The sequence below is a fragment of the Mesoplodon mirus genome (assembly GCF_964341445.2).
Source record: "Mesoplodon mirus genome assembly, chromosome: 4".
Lineage (NCBI taxonomy): Eukaryota > Metazoa > Chordata > Mammalia > Artiodactyla > Ziphiidae > Mesoplodon > Mesoplodon mirus.
The window spans coordinates 186,500,212-186,518,203 of NC_138979.1; the positions used below are offsets into that span (position 1 = coordinate 186,500,212).

Consider the following 17,992-nt stretch of genomic DNA (forward strand, 5'->3'; position numbering starts at 1 on the left):
CCACGCCCTGGAAAGAAAAGCATGCGTCTCCAGGAGAAAACAACTCAGTGGCTTAGTTAGAAACCTATTTGGAAAACATGCCTGCCTGCCATCCCTCTGCTGACATCAGACACCGTATATCGGCGAAACCCCCCTCGTCATTACAGACTGGGATCCTCTGCAGCTCATCCACTGTCAGCTAGGACACTTTACAGCAAGTAACAGATCCGACTGGATTAAACGATAAGGAAAGCCACGTGTCCTTTCCCAGGAAGGGCGGCTCTGGGCTGAGCAGTTCACCCCTCAGTGGCATCTTGAAGGGCCATTCTCTGACCCTTTTGCCCTGCCGTGCTCAGGTGAGTCCCCAAATGGTTGCGATGCAGCTGACACGATTCTGGGTGTCACATGCAGACCCAACCAACAGAAGAAAAAAGTCATCTTTGCTCTCTGTCGTCTCTCAGCCAAGAAACCTTTCCCAGCGTCCCTCAGAAGCCAGCCCCCCACATCTCATTGGCTAGGATTGGGTCACATGCCCTATGCTAAGCCAGTCATTGGCTAGGAGAACCATTGGCTTAGCCAATCAGAGTTTATATCTGAGGCACACGGGGCAGGGCCTGGTACCCAGACCAAAAGTGGGCTCTGTCAGCATGGACAGCCCCCTCTGTGTGTCACTCGGGTCCCCGTGCTTGTTCTGCCAAAGGCTGTCATAAAAGCCATTTGTACCTGTGGCAAAACCCTCAGGTGGTGCTGTGCTCTGCCTGGGTCTGGGTCAGTCTGAGGTCCCTGTGGGAGAAGGCTCTTTCTAGAACTTTCTGGAAACTGGAAGGACCTCCATTGCATGTTGCCTGAGGCCCCCTCGCCTAGAAGCTGTGTGCGACCCAAACGCAGCTCCCAGAGTCACTCACTTAAACCCCACGGCAGCTCTGGAGCTGGGGAGACAGGAGAGCAGAGGCCGAGGCAAGTCACCCAAAGCTCCACATCTGGTAAGTGGGGGAGATGGGATCGGACCCAGAGCTCATACTGTCACCCACACCCGGCCAGCGAAAGCCTTTTTAAAAAGTTGAATGTGGGCTTCCCTGGTGGCACAGTGGTTGAGAGTCCGCCTGCTGATGCAGGGGACACGGGTTCGTGCCCCAGTCCCGGAAGATCCCACATGCCGCGGAATGGCTGGGCCCGTGAGCCATGGCCGCTGGGCCTGTGCGTCCGGAGCCTGTGCTCCGCAACGGGAGAGGCCACAACAGTGAGAGGCCCGCGTACCGCAAAAAAAAAAAAAAAAAATTGAATGTAATTTGCATACCATACAATCTACTCTTTTGAAGTGTACGATTCAGTGGTTGTTGGTATATTCACAAGGTTGTGCAACCATCACCACAATCAATTTTAGAACAAGTTCATTACAACCAAAAGAAACCACTCAACCCTTAGTGGTCACCCCCTGTTTCCCTCCCTCCCGCCCCAGGCAACCACTGGTTTACTTTCCGTCTTGTCGATTTGCTGATTCTGGACATTTTATGTACTGGAATCCTACAGTACGTAGACCTTTGTGTCTGGCATCTTCCACTTAACGTCGTGATTCCGAGGTCCATCCACGTGTAGCAAGCGTCAGTGCTTTGTTCCTTTTACTGCCAAACAATACCCCGTGGTGCGAGCACAGCACACTGTGTTTGTCCAGTCCTCAGCTGCTGGGTGTTGGGCTGCCTCCAGCTGTTGCTGCTGTGACTGAGACCACAGGAGCAGTCATATACAGGTTTTTGCACGGACGGAAGTTTTCATTCCTCTAGAGTAGATACCCAGGAGCGGCATCACTGGGCCAAAGTCCTTTTTACGACGTGAAAGCAAGGGTTAGCGGGGGTGGGGGTGTCAGAGTGTTCCGAGCCCTGGAGTAGGGGGTAGGAGGTCGTGGTTCTGGCTGTGCTGTCTAGAGGCTCTGGGACCTTGGGTAGATCACGGCGACAAGGGTCCTGGAGTAGGTGCTCCCAGCCCGGTCCTGGGAGGGTACCTGCAGGCCCACTTCCTCCCTGCCACTGTGCTGGGGAGAGATGATGGTGCCCACCCACAGAGGGCATAGAAGGCACTGGGTGTGGGCATCTGCTCTGGCTTTGGCTCCCTGACCAGGCCCTTTTCTCCCAGAGATGGGAAGACACTGCCCTCCTGCTGTGATCAGCACCAGTTTTTCATTTGCACTTTAACGTCTACACTGCTTTACTCTGTGGTATCCACTTAGACTTGCAGGTAAGCCTTAGCTAATTCTAATAAAATAGCCGTGCAAAGCTGTGCCAGGAATTTAATTGTATTTACCAAACAGCTAATAAATATTTACTGCAGATCTCATGGCTCCATAAAATTGCAAACTGCACCTTCTGCCTGCTTTCTTGGCTGAGGGGCAGGGCCGGGAAGGGGAGGGGAGGGTTTGACCTGTCTACTTGTTATAGCGTAAGCCTGGTCCTTCGTTTGGGTTCTCTGTCATGAGGTCTGATCACTCACCAGAGCCTTTGATCTGAGGTTGGTCATTTTATTCAGAAAGCAAGCTCTTACAGGGGTTCATTTCAATTGCATTTCCAAACCAGATCTCCTTGATTATGCATGGAAAGCTTACAAAATTTTCCACTGAGATGATTTTTGAATTAACTGAAAACTTAGCAGTTTCATAATTTTTGAAGTGTAGATTTTTGCCTCTCCTTCTTGGTCTCATAAGTCCATCGCTGGGTCTTTTTAAACCTGAACTTTGCCATAGGCTGAGTCCTCGAAGAGAGATAGATACCCCCTTTCTGCCTGGCACCCGCTGAGGCCTCCCTGTCCGTGTCTCTCAGCCTGAGGGCAACATCCTCCGTGACCGGTTCAAGAGCTTCCAGAGGAGAAGCATGATCGAGCCTCGGGAGCGAGCCAAGTTCAAGCGCGAGTACAAAGCGAAGCTGGTGGAGAAGCGGGCGTTCCGCAAGATCCAGTCAGTAGCTGCCGCGAGATGTTGGAGGCCTCGCCCTTCAATAAAGCACGTTCTGACCACCAACAAAAAAAGACAGATACCCTTGACATTTAAAAAAACTTAATGGAAAATCACTAAATCCCGTCCAGTGCTACACTGAAATGTAGTTACAGCTCTTTCCTTGTGCCCAGTGAGAACTTAATCATAGCAAGATCTTAATGTTTAATATTGAGATCTTTATCCAAGAAACCCAAAACATGTTTTACAAGGGGCAGCCTGGCATTTTCCAAACCTGCTGACATAGTTCCCTGGATCTAATTTGAAGCTGTGGCAGCTGGAAAGATGACCCACTGACCCTGACTTTTACCCACATCTGAAGTTTGGGGCCCCAGAGGTCAGAGACCTAAAGGCAAAACGCATGGGCTTGGAGGCATTGCTCTGGGAATTCCTCAAGGGCCGGTTCCTATTTGCCTCCAGGACCCTCAGGAGCTCCAGAGTCTCTAACTGGGCCACGGGCCTCATTGATGGAGTGGGGGGCTCTGGCTCTTCGGGGAACAGTCCTGGCTGATGTCTCTGTGGGTCAGTGTGAGTCACATGCCGGAGGGTCAGAGGCTCAGAAGGCCAAGGACCAGACCTAGGAGAAAATCCCTCTTTTTCTCCATCTCTGCAGTTATAGGGGGTTAGCAGGCCTTTAGGGCAGCTAGATTTCTGTAGTGGACACTATGTTTCTTTTTTTTTAATTGTTAAAATGTTTTGGTGTGCCATGCAGCATGTGGGATATTAGTTCCCCAGCCAGGGATCAAACCCATGCCCCCAGCAACGGAAGCGCAGAGTCTGAACCACTAGACCTCCAGGGAGGTCTCTTTTCCTTATGTTTCTTCTTCTTTTTAAAATTTTTTTGTTGTAGTGGACACTATTGGTGCCTGTATTAGTTAGCTTTGATGTATAACAAACAACCCAGAAACTTAGTGACTTAAAATAACAAGCACTTATTGGCCTTTGATTATGTGTGTTGGCGATCTGGGCTGGGCTCAGCCGGGTGGTTCTGCTGGTCTTGCCTGGGCTCACTCATGTGGCTCAGCTGACGTTGGATGATTCAGGATGGCCTGACACACATTTCTGGCAGGTGAAGGCAGGTGAAAGCTATTGGCCAGAATGCCTTGGTTCCCTTCCATGTGGCCCTTTGGGAGTTAGCTTGCTTTTGTTGCCATAGTCTCAGGGTTCCAAGTGCCACAGGAGAGCATAAACCAATACGCAAGCACTTTTCAAGCCTCTGCGTGCATCATGTTTGCTCATGTCCCATTGGCCAAAGAAAGTCACATGGCCAAGCCCAGACCTGAGTGGGGAATGGACTCCTCTTGATGGAAAGGGTAACCAAGTCAAGTGCAAAAGGGCGTGGATGCAGGGGTAGGTGGGATTTGTGCCTGTTCTGCAATCAACCACAGGGTCCCCCCAGACCACCTTTACAGGGCTGGTGTATCCATTCCCCAGCTGCTGTGCGTGCTGGCCACGAATGAAGCTGCCTTCTCCTCCAGAGAATGGCCTCAGCTCATGAGAGCCACGCACCCCAGTTTATATTCTTCCACTCTGCCTGGGGGGCGGGGCTTGCAGCCAATGGGTACATGCTTCTCCACAGTGTGCCCTGGACACTCTTCCTGTTGAGAGGTGGGGTCTATGTCCCCTCCCCTTGAATCTGGGCAGGCTGGTGACTAGCTTGTAACCACCAGGGAATGGCGAAAGGGACACTACGTGACTTCCAGTGGGAGGTTATCGAAGGCGATACAGGTCCTGCCGTGCTGACTGGAAGGCTGCCCTTGAAGCCCTCAGCCTGCCCGTCGACCCTGAGGCTGCCGAGGCATGAGGAAGCCCAGGCGCCCCGCCTGGAGTGATGCCCGGCCAGCCCCGCGCTGTTCACGCTTTGCCATTGTCTGACTGCGCCCGACAGAGACCCTACCCAGCTCAACCTTTCCCGAATTCCTAACCACAGAAACAGTGAGAGATAATAAAATGATTGTTGTTGTCTAAGCCCCTAAGTTTTTATCTAATTTTTTGTGCACTGATCTTCTTAGACCGTGTCCATCTGAGGAACACAAATAAGACGGGGTTTCCCCAGGACTTGGGATACTGTGTCCAAACTGCCGGTCCTCCATTCTCACTCCTGCACAGGTTACCGTGTGTGTGTGTGTGTGTGTGTGTGTGTGGCCTTTTTGTATCATTTGTCTTTCCACCCTCAGAACCTCTCAAAGTGCTTGGCTCACAGTAGTGTCCAGGAATGTTCATGAAAATTCCTACACCTCAGGGCCCTCATGTCTTTAGCCAGACAGATCTTCCGCGTCTCCGGCAAGCCATTCTGCCCCTCTAACCTCCTTTCCACTAGAGGCTGCAGGAGAGAAACTTCCAGAACAGTAGGTGCCTCTGTGGTTGCCCAGCGGAAGGGACGGTGCTGGGGTCGGTTAAAGGTCTTCTCTGGAAGACCTTGGAAACTCTGGAAGCACGCCCATTTCCAAAGGAACAGAAATTTGTTTGGACTTGCTCTCCGCCTGCTGTGTGCCCCTCCAGCCTGTTGGAGCAGATCCGTAATCCTGGGAGTGCAACTTTGCAAGACAAGAGGACCTAGAGTTTTCAAGGACTGGGAGAGCTGGGAAGGGCCAGGAAAGAGCTGGTTCCTGGGGTCAGAGCCTTCAGGGTTAGGATGCGGTTTAGAGGCGCTGGCATCGGTTCCCAGCCACAAAGGCTGCCCACTCATTAGTTTTTGCTTAACAGCTGGGTCTGGGGGATGAGTGACACCCTTCATCACCCAGGAGGCTGGAAGTGGTGGGTGGAGGAATGGTACGGGGAGAGTGGCTGGCAGAGGAGTGATGGGGGAGGAATGGTGAGCAGCAGGCGTGGGAGGGGCGGCGTAGGGGGAAGAACAGGGGAGGGTGGTGGGGATGGTGAGGGGCAGGCGGACGGTGGGAAGGTGTGGTGACGGGGTGTGAGTGGCAGGGAATGGCTTGGAGGAAATCCCAGCATTTTTGAAGGATCCTAACTTCTATTTGTGTAGCTGAACGATGCTACTGGATTTGGCCTAATTACAAAAGGTATTAGGAGTTGTACGTTTAGGATGTCTTGTTTTCTGGGCAAATGTCAGAGATTCTATTGCATTATTAGGGTTTCAGGTCTTCTGACAATATGGTGACAGCTGGACCCTTGTCCACGGGCAAAAACCTCACAATACACAATTCTGAAATCACATTCAGTGAGTTCATGGCTGCCTCGTTTCCAAGTCCATCCCAGGGGTCGTGAAGCTCGCAGCTCGCACAGAGTGAGGTTAAAGAGGGGGTCGGGGAGCTGCCTTCAAAGGCAGTTACTAGCTGCATTAGTTGGGCTCACAGAGTGGGGTGCTGCAACCCTCACCCCCTGCAGGGCTGGGCAGCTTTGGGGGGTTTACAAGTGGAATAGGCTCGGGGTAAACCCCATTCCTCAAGTGTCCAGTAAACATTTTAAGTGTATGAATGAATGACTATTTCAGAGATACATAAGTGGATGTTATTTTTTTACTGATCCTGGGGCAAAATCCCTCTTATTTATCCTTAAAAATGGTGGGAGAAAAGGTGGAATCAAGGCTCTGGACAAACTGGGGAACTCTTCCTTAATCCTTTTCTCACTTTTTGTTTTCTTTGGGGCATCAAGAGATGTCACGTTTACCCGAGTCCCCTTTCCTAATGACCCAGGTGACTTCAGACAGACGCAGGCCTATTCACAGTGTTTCCCAGAGAGGACAGGGTCAAAGGGAAGCCCAGGGTCCAACGGTGCCCTTTCCGGGGAGCGACCTGGAGGCCGCTGCCCAGAAGAGCCTCGATTCTGGGGCCCTGGCTGCGCGGTTCCTGCGTTTGGAGCTTTGCAGCATGAAGTGCTCGGTCAGGAGCATAAAATCCCCAAACCAACGTCAGAGCGGCCGACGCTGGTTCCTGAACCATCTGTGGGGAAAGTTTTTAGTGTGCCTCCTACTCAAAAAGAAACAGCAAGGGAGGAAAGGCCCTTTCCTGTCAACACAGCCACTGGGGCAGCCGTCCTGACTCACGGCCCAAGCGCCTGAGTGTCCCCTACCCCCGCAGGCCTCACCTCCGCGGGGCAACGCCATGGGGAGGTCTCGCGTGAGCTCTGGCCCACTGACTTAAACTGGCTGCTGCCTATTATTAGCCCCCAGAACACCACCTACTAGGTGCAGGGATGGGCCCAAGACATCTGGGCCCTGGGCCAGAGGGTCAGGAGAGAGCCCAGGTGGACACCCGCGCCAGCCCTGTCCCTTTAGTCGTGTTCTCAAGGCTCCCAACGCCAGCTCCGCCTCCCCAGCTTTAGGAAGTACCACAGAGCGGGTGTTAGCAAGCTCCTGTTAGACTGATGAAGCAGGTCATTGAGGCAGCCTGCTAATGACAAAGAAAATGAATTATTTACTTAAAGAAGCCCCAAGACTGTCATTTTAGGTATCAGCACATAGCAATGTTAGCTTCCCCCCTGTGAAATGAGCTTATTTGGGTCCATGTTGAAAAACAGTAGAGGGAAATTCAAACTTGGTAGTTCGAAAAATCACCTACGTTGCAAATCCTCCACGGAAATTAACGTCTTAGAGCAATAGGTTAGCCAGAGCTGTAAGGAGAGCCTGAATTTGTAAATGTGCTGATGTTTTATCCTTGTCACCCAGGACAGAGGAGGTATGGCCATTGCAGGGCTAATTAGATCCCTTTTGGCCTCCAGATTGGAACTCCATCCCAACTGTGGAAGGATGGGCTGGACTGTATTCCTTCACACCGGCTCACCCACCAGCGGCCTCAGCTTATGCTCGAGGCCTTAAAATGCTCCCAAGTGTGGTTGCAGCTGGCTTTCTAATCACATGCTTCAAGTGAATCACAAGACGCAAGTACAACTGGGCTGCCCCAGACACAACCTGGGAAGAAAGAACAAAGAGCTGCTTGGGTGGCAGCTCCCCCAAACGTGAAATCCGCAGGGTTCTAGAGCGGGTTCCTGATCGGCCTGGGGCGGGCACATGCCAGGCTTCAGGGTTTCCTCTGAATCCGCCCTCAGTGGTGAGCCTAAGGGGTGGCCAAAGACCCCCAACCTTCAATAACCCCAGATCTGCCCCAAATCCACACGTTAAACAGAGGACTTGCGCTTGTGCTGTCAATGAGGATTCAAGACAAGCCCCCGGACACTCTTCTAGACAGACGACCGCACGGTAAACCTCTCCTGTGCGGAGGCTTGGAGGTGGCCCCAGACCTGAACTCACCCGCAGGCCAGAGTCCTGAGTGGGGGGCCGCTTACTGATGAAGCAAAACTGGAGGTACATGAAGTGGGCGGGAAAGACTTGGCCTGGGGCAGAGGGTCCACTCGTTCCTCCCTGCCTCCCTCCCTTCCTGCCTGCCTTGATTCACTTAGCCACATGCTTTAAGGGCTGCCCAGGGCTTTCCACCAAGGAGAGAGTGAGGGAACTGGCCAAGTGGACCAAAGCCTCTGGCAGTGAATTGGACAGAGAAGCGGGCCCAGGGTCCTCTGCTCAGGACTCTTCAGGGGGACGCATGCAAGTTGAACCGCACCATCGTTTATTTTTTGAATATAACAAACCTCATTAACCCAGATGCTACTAATTTTGAGTATTTCACCCCAGAGTGGGTGGAAATTCCAACGGGCAGGGCACACGAGACAGATGTGTCAGCACACGTGAGGAAAATAACTTTTAAACTACATACACTTGATTCATGTTTCCATTAGCATAGTGGCTTTTCGAACGTCTGCACCAGAACCTACAACAAGAAATACATTTTACCTCAGGACAGGCAAACTTAGTTGTGTATACCCATGCAGAACTAAAACAAAAGTTTCACAAAACTACACCAACCTAGTAAGTAAGAAGCATTTTGCTATTTCCTATTTTATTTTATTTCATTTCATTTTTTAAAAAGATGCTGGTCATACCCACTGAACTGAGTTTTCAACCAATTAGTAGATTACAAACTGCAGTTTGAAAAACACCACATCCCAGGTAAAGGGGCTGGCACAATTCTGACAGTGTAGGTCTGAGGACCAATCCCTCAGAAAATACTTTTCAGGGAATTGATAATCAAGTTTGTCGTCAATTTAATATCCCTGACAGTGTGATGAGAAAGCATTAGGTAACATCCCTGAAAAACAGTGGGGCAGATGTGACTTTTACTCATGGCAATTGATCACGGACACCCGAAATTAAAACAATCCCTCCCTCCCCGGAAAGCTGGGTGAATCCTTTTTATGTAATAAAGGCACAGCCCTGTGCCTGCCTTCTGGGTATCATGATGCCTCTCAGGGACACACTGGCTGCATGGTCCCCACTGGCCTCAGCCGCCTTCTCAGAGCCCCCTTGGGGTAGGGCAGGCAGTCATATTTCCGTTCTGCAAAAGGGGAAACCCGGGGCCAGGGAGGTAAAGTGCCTTCCTAAGATCATACAGCTAGTTAGTCATGAGTTGAGTTCTGCTTTTTTGATTCCTGCTCTAGAATTCTCCTGCTCAAGCGAATTCCTCCTGTTCACCTTTCCAAGGGAACTCATCTCTGGGATATTTTGGGGAGCTTGTCCCTGGCATTGTGTCAGGCCAGGGGTCCATTTGGAGGTGCACTGTGGTGAGTCCTGGAAACGAATCTTTGATCTGGAATCCCCTCAACTGTCTACGACCCGAAGGAAGAGAGAGTAAATCATGTAAGTAGCTGGGGGGGAAGAGCATTCTGGGCTGAGGGAACAGCGTGGGCAAAGGCCCTGAGGGTGAGTCAGCCTGGGTCCACGGAGGCTCCCTGGAGACCAGTGTGGGTGGAACAGGTGAGCAAGGGGCAGCCATGGGGTCTGAGGTGACAACCAGGGCCCCTCGGTTCCTCCTAGGGCCTCGGCCACTGAGAGCGGCTCCGCAAAGGCCGCTCTGTGGGGACAGCGGGGCTGTGGCCAGAGCCCTGGCCTACGGGACAGCGGTGCTTGGCCTACAGGCAGCGTGCTCTGGGTTCTCGCCCCCATCCGATAGCAAACGCGGCACTCTGAGCGTTGCCTGGGTTTAGAACACCACCCTGGTGGCCACCAGACAAAGGGTGATACCCACTCCCTTCCTCTGGCTTTGAAGGTGGTAGGTACCTAATGGTTTCCTGGCGTTTGGTCTTATTTCTTTGGAAGAGTCCCGGATATGGGTCACTGGGCCCAAGGGCTCACACCACACGCCCACCCCGGCGCCCAGGAGGTTTGTGTTTCTGGTTGCTGGCTCACACCTGCGTGTGTGCCCATTTGCCAGAGCCGGGCGTCCTTGGCTGTGATCACATCCACCACGCGGCAAAGTCAAGCCCCGCCCTTTGGATTTGCCCAGTGCCCGGCACGTGTTTATTGGCTGAAGGACAGTGAAGCATGATCAAACGCAGGGTTAGTTTGGGTAGAACGCAAGCTATCAATCAACCTTACAATGGCCCCTACCTCGGAGCAAAATCAAAGTCCTGGTGATGACCCACAAGGCCCTGCGTCTCCACCCCTCCCCAAAGCCCCACGTCACCTCCATCCTCTGTGACTCTGCCCTGCTCACTGGCTCCAGCCACACTGGCCTCCCCAATGCTCACTGACCTCAGGGTGTCTACCCATGCTGTTCCCACTGCCCGGATGCTCTGCCCACGGATGTTCGCAGGGCACCCTCCTCTCCTCCTTCAGGGCTACACTCAGATGCCACCTGATCCGCCAGCCCTCGGCCACTTGCTCCAGGCCTCCCTCCTTCCCCTCCTCTTCTCTAGCTTTGGTCACAGCTCTTGTTATAGATTCACTTGTGATTTGTTTATTTGGTCTACACCTGCTAGAAGGTAAACTCCCAAAGGACAAGCGTTTCATTGGTTTCATGCTAGAAGAGAGCTGGGCAGGGGGCATGCTCAGCAAGCAGGTCTTGACCAAATGAACTGAGGGACCAGGGGAAGGTGGAATAAGCTGTTTTGATCCAGCATCTTGTGACATCTCAGGCTTGTCCTCACCAGCCTTGAGAGAGGAGGAAGGGCACCACAGCTGCCTGTATTCGCAGTGAGATGGCATGTGGCAATTCTGACGCTTTAGACCTCTGGTACTTTTCAAACAGTTTGTCTCGTTCATCCAAGACTTGATTTGGACCCGACAACCTTCTCCCTCATTTCTAACGTGTGGGGAGGAGCACAGCTCACTTTGGATGCTGCCAGGGTGGGATGAGCTGGGCCTCCCGAGGGGACTGCTCCGCCTGCCACTGGCTTTTGTTTGCCGAGCAGGGTTTGCCAGCTAAGGCCGGGGGGACAAAGAGGCTGTGAGGAGCCCACATGGGGGAGAGGGACGGTGACCGCAAAGGCGGGTGGAGCCTCTGAATGGGATCATAAGGCAGGCACTCAGCTTCTCACGGGTTTCATGAGTTTGCTGTGTGAGCTTGATGCAAAGCCTCTCCCCTGTCTCCCATGAGGTCTGGTGGAGTTGCATTTATTTTTCGGAAGTGAAGTGTGGGTGTGGGGTTCTAGTCAAGGCTGCCTGTGGGAAGCTGGCCTTTACCTGGGGCTCATGTACTCCTGAAGGACTGGGGGAAGGTGCCAGAGCTGCTGGTGGTGGTGAGGTGTGTGTGTGTGTGTGTGTGAGCGTGCACACAAATCCCAAACCAGGTTTCCCTAAAATGAGGATACCTTCATCTTCCCAAGAGGCCCACAGAAATGAGAGAAAATTAAAACTTTCTGTGACCAGTTACACAAATCTCCCACCTTGCCTTCCCTTCTCTCGTCACTTGCAGGAAACCCGTGGCTGTGTTTGCATACCCACCCTTAGGCCTCCTGGGCCTCTCCAGGCCCCATTTCCTCTGCGTTTGTTTTTGGCCATCCCTGTCCGGAGAAGGGGCACCTCTGCTGTTAGCCAGGGTCTACTGGAAGGACTGGGCTGGGCAGGGGAGGGGGGCTGGAGTCCTTGGCTTTGCAGCCCAGCACTGCAGTGCACACTCCTGACGGAGCAGGAGGGAGAGGGGTGCTTTCCCACGATGACCACCCCCAAACGCTGGGCCACTTCCACCATCTTCAGCAGCTGTTTTAGTTCATGATAGCGTTCTCAAACTTCAGGTCATGAACCAACAGTGAGTTGAGAGAGTCACAAGCAGCATTTAAAAAATAAATGGAATAGAATAGAAAATAACAGAGTACATCACATGTTTGAGATTAAGCATTGTTATATATGTGTGTGTATAAATGCACATGTGTTATACACAAGGGGTTTGTAACGTAAAGTGTATTCAAAAAGTTTGGAAGCCACCTGTCTGAACAATTAGTGGAACTCCTTTTGATTTTGCCAGGTGCCAAGGCCCACCTGAGGTGGTATTTCATACGTTTCAGTGGGAGAAGTTGCTAGCACTTTTCAGCCCAGGTCAGACCCATGGGAGCTGATGGTCTCAGAGTGGGGAGGTGTCACACTCGGGGAGAGGTCTGATGAAACCCCTCTCGTAGGCCTGAAGACCCCTTACACTAAACAGTGAATCCTTTCTCCTCCTCTCTGGAAGACAGACAGGAATGGCTTCTGAGCCATTGTACTTGAGTCACTCTAATATCTGTGTGCACTTCTCCCAGAAATGCAGCAAACAGAACACGTAATGCTACATAAATTCCTGCGAGAAATTTCTTTGTCCAGAAATGGTGTCAGCTTGTTGTTACACGTTGCCATAGGGAACAGACAGCTCTGCCTTTGAAATGCAGCGAGGAGAGCTGTGATTGGCTCTCCTCGCTGCCCATCACGGCTGCCCAGCGGCCGAAACTGCAGAGGATCTGTCCCGCCCCCAAAGCCGTTGCCCTGTTTGGGGCAAACTTCTTTGTGCTGCTCCCCCTCCAATTCCCCAAAGCAGGGGATCCAGAACTGCTCAGGCGGTTGGAGAAGAGAAAGAAGGGGGAGGAATGGGAAGAAGAGAAGGAGCAGGTCCTCACTCCCCAGCAGAGGGCTCAACCACGGCTTGTAGCTGAATCTGTTCATTCTGAATGCTGCTTGATACTGCTTTGACAGAGGATACAACGAGTCGTAGAAAACCCCTCTGACGGGTCTTTGAAACTTCTACCTTGTTGCTTATTTTAAAAGAACCAAGAATAGTCCAGCCTAGAGAATTTTTGGCAAACTCTGATTTTGGCAAAGTCTTAAAAAGATCCCAATATAGTGTGAGGCAGGAGGTGGGAGTGTGACCCGGCTGACAGTGTCCCAGGACTGTGGCCTGAGCAGGCCTGGGGACCTGGGAGGAGATGGTCGGATACACAGAGGCCTGGGAGCCGGGGGTGTGGGAAGCAGTGAGGACCCTGCCCTTTGAGGGCAGGGTCTTTATGGCTTCTGACAGGCAGGAAAGGACACCCAAAGCTCTGGAGAGGAAGCCACGGAGAGGGAAGGAAGGAGGCGCTCATCTGGTGACCTAGGTTCGGGTCGGAGCCCAGGGGTCTGTGTGAGAGGGTTGGCTGGGGCTGGCCTGTCGCCCTGACATGGGTGCTGGGGGAACAACAGCCATCTTGGGTTCTCTGTCTGAACTCAGCTGTGCCCTTTCAGTGGCCCAAGCAGGGGCGCTGCTGTAGCCTGGCCGAGTCCCCACCTCTGTGGCTGGAGAACAAGTACCAGTCGGGCTGATGGGGCCAGAGCTGTGGACTGTCGAGGGTTCTGGAATGTTCCACAGAGGAAGTCTCCAGGGGAGACGCTGGACTTCCTGCCTCTATTCAACAAGTCATTGGAGAAATATAAGAAGGGAGCCTGGCTTAAGCTGGTCACACAGGTCTCAGCGCTGGTCTAGGGATCTTTATGAGCCTTCCTGAGCAGAGAAAAAGGAAACATCCATTCCATCTCCTCAGTGTTAACTTGTAAACTCGTGCAGAGGTGGCCTTGCTCTTTGGTTGGCCTGGAGCCTCGCAGAGACAGGCCGTCCATTGCGCCCCATCTTGCCAGGCCCAGCCGGACTGGACACCGTCTTAGAGGACCATGGGGAATCCTTCATGATTTGGGGGGCAGAGGGCCGAGGCCCCTGGAGAAGTGAGTGCCCTGGCTCTGGAGGCTGCACACGCCCCTGAAGGCGTGGGGTCCAGGGAGGAGAGGGGTGCACGGAGCAGCAGGATCTCTGTCCTGGGGCCCCGGGCCAGCTTATGGCAAACTGGCCACACTCTTCGCACTTGACCAAGACACAACTTCCTGGGTGTGGGAGGACCCCAGGGAGCAAGGAAATGCCAACCACACCAACGTTGAGACAGCTCCCCGCTTAGTGAAGGAGATCAAGGCCCAGATGTCTCGAGTCTCCTTCAGCTCCACCACCTGCTCGTGCGGATGACAGGGAACGAGTGTAGGAGCGAGTGTGTAAGTGTGAGAGTGTGCCGTGTGCATGGGTGTGAGGGAGCATGGGTGTGTGAATGCGTGTACAAGTGTGAGAGCACGTGATCGTGTCTGTGACCAAGTGTGTCTCCGAGGGCGTGTGAACATGTGTCTGTGAGAGTATGCATGTCTTGTGAGCATGTGTGTCTGAGTGTGAGGGACAGTGTGTAAGAACGCATGCTGGCTGAGTGTGTCTGAGCCTGTGTCTGTGAGTAGTTGTGTGAGACTGTGTTGAATGTGTGTCCGTGTGCGTGTGACCGAGAGTGGCTGCCCTGCTGAACCGGGTGACGCCATAGCTCCCGACTGCGAGGGGACCTGCACCTTTCGGACCCCCACGAGGCTCGCGTGGCTTTTCTACCCGGAAAGGGGTGGAGGCCCGGGGTGAGGGCCGCGCGGAGCCGGGGGGGGGGGGGGGGGGGGAGCGGGAGGGCGCGCGGCGGCGGGCAGGCGCTGGGGGCGCCCGAGGCCGCCCCCGCCCGCGCCGTGGCGCCGTTGCTAAGGCCGGCCGACTGGCGCCGGGCGGGAGGGCTTAGCAACGGGCGGCGGGGGCGCGCGGGCCGGGCGGGGGCGCGCGGGGCCGCGGCCCGTGGGGCCGGCCGCGCTCGCGGGCTCCCGCAGCTCCCACGCGCGCGCGCGCGCGCGGGGCCTGGCGGCGGGGGCGGGGCGGGCGCGCGCCGGGGCGCGCTCCAGCGGCCGGCGGGGATTTCCAGCGCGCGAGAGGAAGTGCCTGAGAGAGGGAGCGTGAGGGCGAGGGAGCGCGGCGCGGCGCGGCCGCCGCGTGCGCGAGCCGGGTTGCAGCCCAGCAGGGACTTTCCAGCCGGCGGCGGCGGCGGCCGCCGGCCCTTCCCCGCCCCCCGACATGGGGCTGCCCGGGGAGCAGGACGCTGCGGACCGCGGCGGAGGACGCGCCCAGCGCCCCTGAGCCGGCCGAGCGGCGCGGACGCGGGTAAGGGGCCCGGCGGGTGGCGGGCGGCGGGCGGCTCCATCCCCGGCGGCTCCATCCCGCGCCCTCGGCGACGGGCGGGCCCGGGGCCGGTCGGCGCGGGGCCGGGGCGGCGCAGGCCCGGCGCCCGGCGGCGAGTGCCCGGTACGGCGCCGCCTCGCCCCAGCCGCAGCCCGGGCCCGCCCGCCCCCCGGACGCCTCAACTTCGGGAAACTTTGTCCTCCGGCCCGGCCGGGCCCGCGGGCCGGGTCTCCCGCAGCTTTTCAGGAAACGGGGCGCCGAGGCCTCTTGGAAACGTGACCCCCCCCTCGGGGTGACGAGAAATCAGCATCTCCTGCGAGGCTGTGTGTTGCGGGGTTAGGAGCGGACCGATTCGGGTGTCTACATAGCCGAACGTGTTCACCCTGGGCTGGCTTAGGTTTTTTTTTTTTTTTTTTAAGCCATTATTTAAAAGTTTATACTGAGTCATTCCTCTGCAGATGAACCTCTGATTCATAATCGGAGAGCTGCAGTGGCCTCGGAGGCAGGCGAGTACTGGGATCCAGTTTGGGGCGAAATGCACACATTCCGCCTTTGGTTAATTGCTCCTGCACACTTTGCCACGTTTTCACTGTCACCCCGTTGGGGACATCTATTTAATATATAGGCCTTTAGAAAGAATTCCGTGTGGAAAAAAATTCTTTACCTTTCACTTGAAAACATAGCAGCAAAATGGAAATGGATGGTGTGTTGTGGACGTGCTTTGAAATTTAAGAAGCCTTCATATAATTGTCCATTTGAAGGAAGCAATTTTTTTTAACATGAGTATGGGAGTATAATTGCTTTACAATGTTGTGTTTCTGCTTTATAACAAAGTGAATCAGCTATACGTATATATGTCCCCATATCCCCTCCCTCTTGAATCTCCCTCCCACCCTCCCTATCCCACCCCTCTAGGTGGTCACAAAGCACCGAGCTGATCTCCCTGTGCTATGCGGCTGCTTCCCACTAGCTATCTGTTTTACATTTGGTAGTGTATATATGTCCATGCCACTCTCTCACTTCGTCCCAGCTTACCCTTCCCCCTCCCCGTGTCCTCAAGTCCATTCTCTACGTCTGCGTCTTTATTCCTGTCTGAAGGAAGCAATTTTATTTCATGTTTTTCGTATTAAGCCGTGAATCAGTTTTCAGAATGAGATGGGGAGTGTGTGTGTGTGTGTGTGTGTGTGTGTGTGTGTGTGTGTGTTATTCATTTATTTTTGTGGAGTCATAAAGGCTGTATTGAGTAGCGTTGTCGCTGCTTCTTAATTTACATTCACAGCATACAACTGAGGAGGAGCCATAATTTTTTTTTTTCCCCTAGCGTTTGCTGGTGAAGCTTTTGGAAATGTTGTGTTCTGTAATCTCGTATATGTCTATAAAATCCTTACCTAAAGAAATGACCAGGTGGACCATCAGTTGGTGCTAAAATCTTCTCCTTTCACATCTTTGAAAATGGCCTGTTTAAAAGACTGCATCATATGTAGGATGTCTGGCAGAATAGTGTATGTTCGTTTTTCAAATGAAAGGAAATACTTGTGTTTTCACCGTGTGGTGACAATATGTATACTGAGAATTAGTCCAACATGAAAAATTCTTTGGCCAAAACAAAAATAAGCCTTATCAGTGTGAAAACTGTAAAATACATGAGACTGGAAATCTGGTGAGTAGGTACTCAGGACAGAAACCCTGACAGACCTGGGATTCCCACATCACTAGTTAAAATCAGACCTTATCAGGGATGAGGTTTAAGATGTAAGGTGTCTCACCCAGACGCCATCTGTTCCAGCTGTCACAATGCAGAAGCCAGGAAAGCAGAGAGCTGGCAGGGAGAATTCCAGCTTTTTTTTTTTTTTTTTTTTTTAAGACGTTCATGTGAATTTTTCTGTGAGGGGAAGAAGACCAATTATTTTCCTTGGATTCCATCCATTAATTTTGGAATTAATAAGATGGCCTCACTCCTTGTAAAGAAGGGTGTAAAGACATTCCACTGGAAACAGGCAGTATCAGCGGCCAGTTGTTTCTGTTAATACCATCAAAATATTCCTACTCTTGTCCGTGCCTTGAAGAGACTCCTTCGTTTAACTGAAACATCTGAGCTGCTTCTTGCTGTTTTCCCCTGTGTTTGGGATTTTGATTCTGTAAACAGCCCTGCTAGAATCCCTTTAATTGTTCACTGTGCAAAGCGAGAAGGGCCTTGGGGTGGGGTGGGGGGGGCGGTGTCAGGATAGATGTGCTATTAAGCTGAAGGATGAGAATGATTTATCACTCTCTTAAAGTCCTTTTTTATGATGTTAAAACTGTACTTCAAGAAAAACTGTCACTGTGGTGTTGCAAGTCTAGGCTAGCGCAAGCAAACAAAGGAAATTGCGTTAAATTTGCCCATCTCTATTTTCTCATCTTTGTAGAGCAAGACTCTCCAGACAGCAAGTGATCTATCCTATCAAATGTTATGCAATAGCTGAGTTTCCTTGTAATGGTCAATTTAAGAATTATTAACTTAGCAGAGGAGACCTCTTATGGCCAAGACTTCTGCATCAGTTCCATGGAATCAGGACCCCCCCCCCCCCAACATGCTTCTTTACAAATGTTTATAGAGGAAGAAAAATTATTATTATTATTCTTTTTTGCTGGGGAAGGAGAGTCATAATATTGACTTCAGATACAGAGAGAAACTGGGAAGAGAGCTTCCAAGTGAGAAAGGAGGTGAGGCCAGTGGATTTGGAAGACGACCAGGGAGAGGCAGCCGAGGCCTAAATGTGGAGATGGTGCTTAGACTAGTTCTGGC

General features: G+C 52.9%; 1 protein-coding gene across 3 annotated transcripts in view; it reads left to right on the plus strand.

Moving 5' to 3' along the window:
* Positions 1-14,935: 14,935 nt before the first annotated feature.
* The window catches only part of TRAF3 (TNF receptor associated factor 3), a 119,403-nt gene continuing 116,346 nt past the window's right edge, over positions 14,936-17,992 (plus strand). For all 3 annotated transcript variants that reach the window (XM_082617226.1, XM_082617224.1, XM_082617227.1), the window contains exon 1: positions 14,936-15,189. The gene's annotated coding sequence lies outside the window, so the exon portion shown is untranslated. The remainder of the gene's footprint in view (positions 15,190-17,992) is intronic.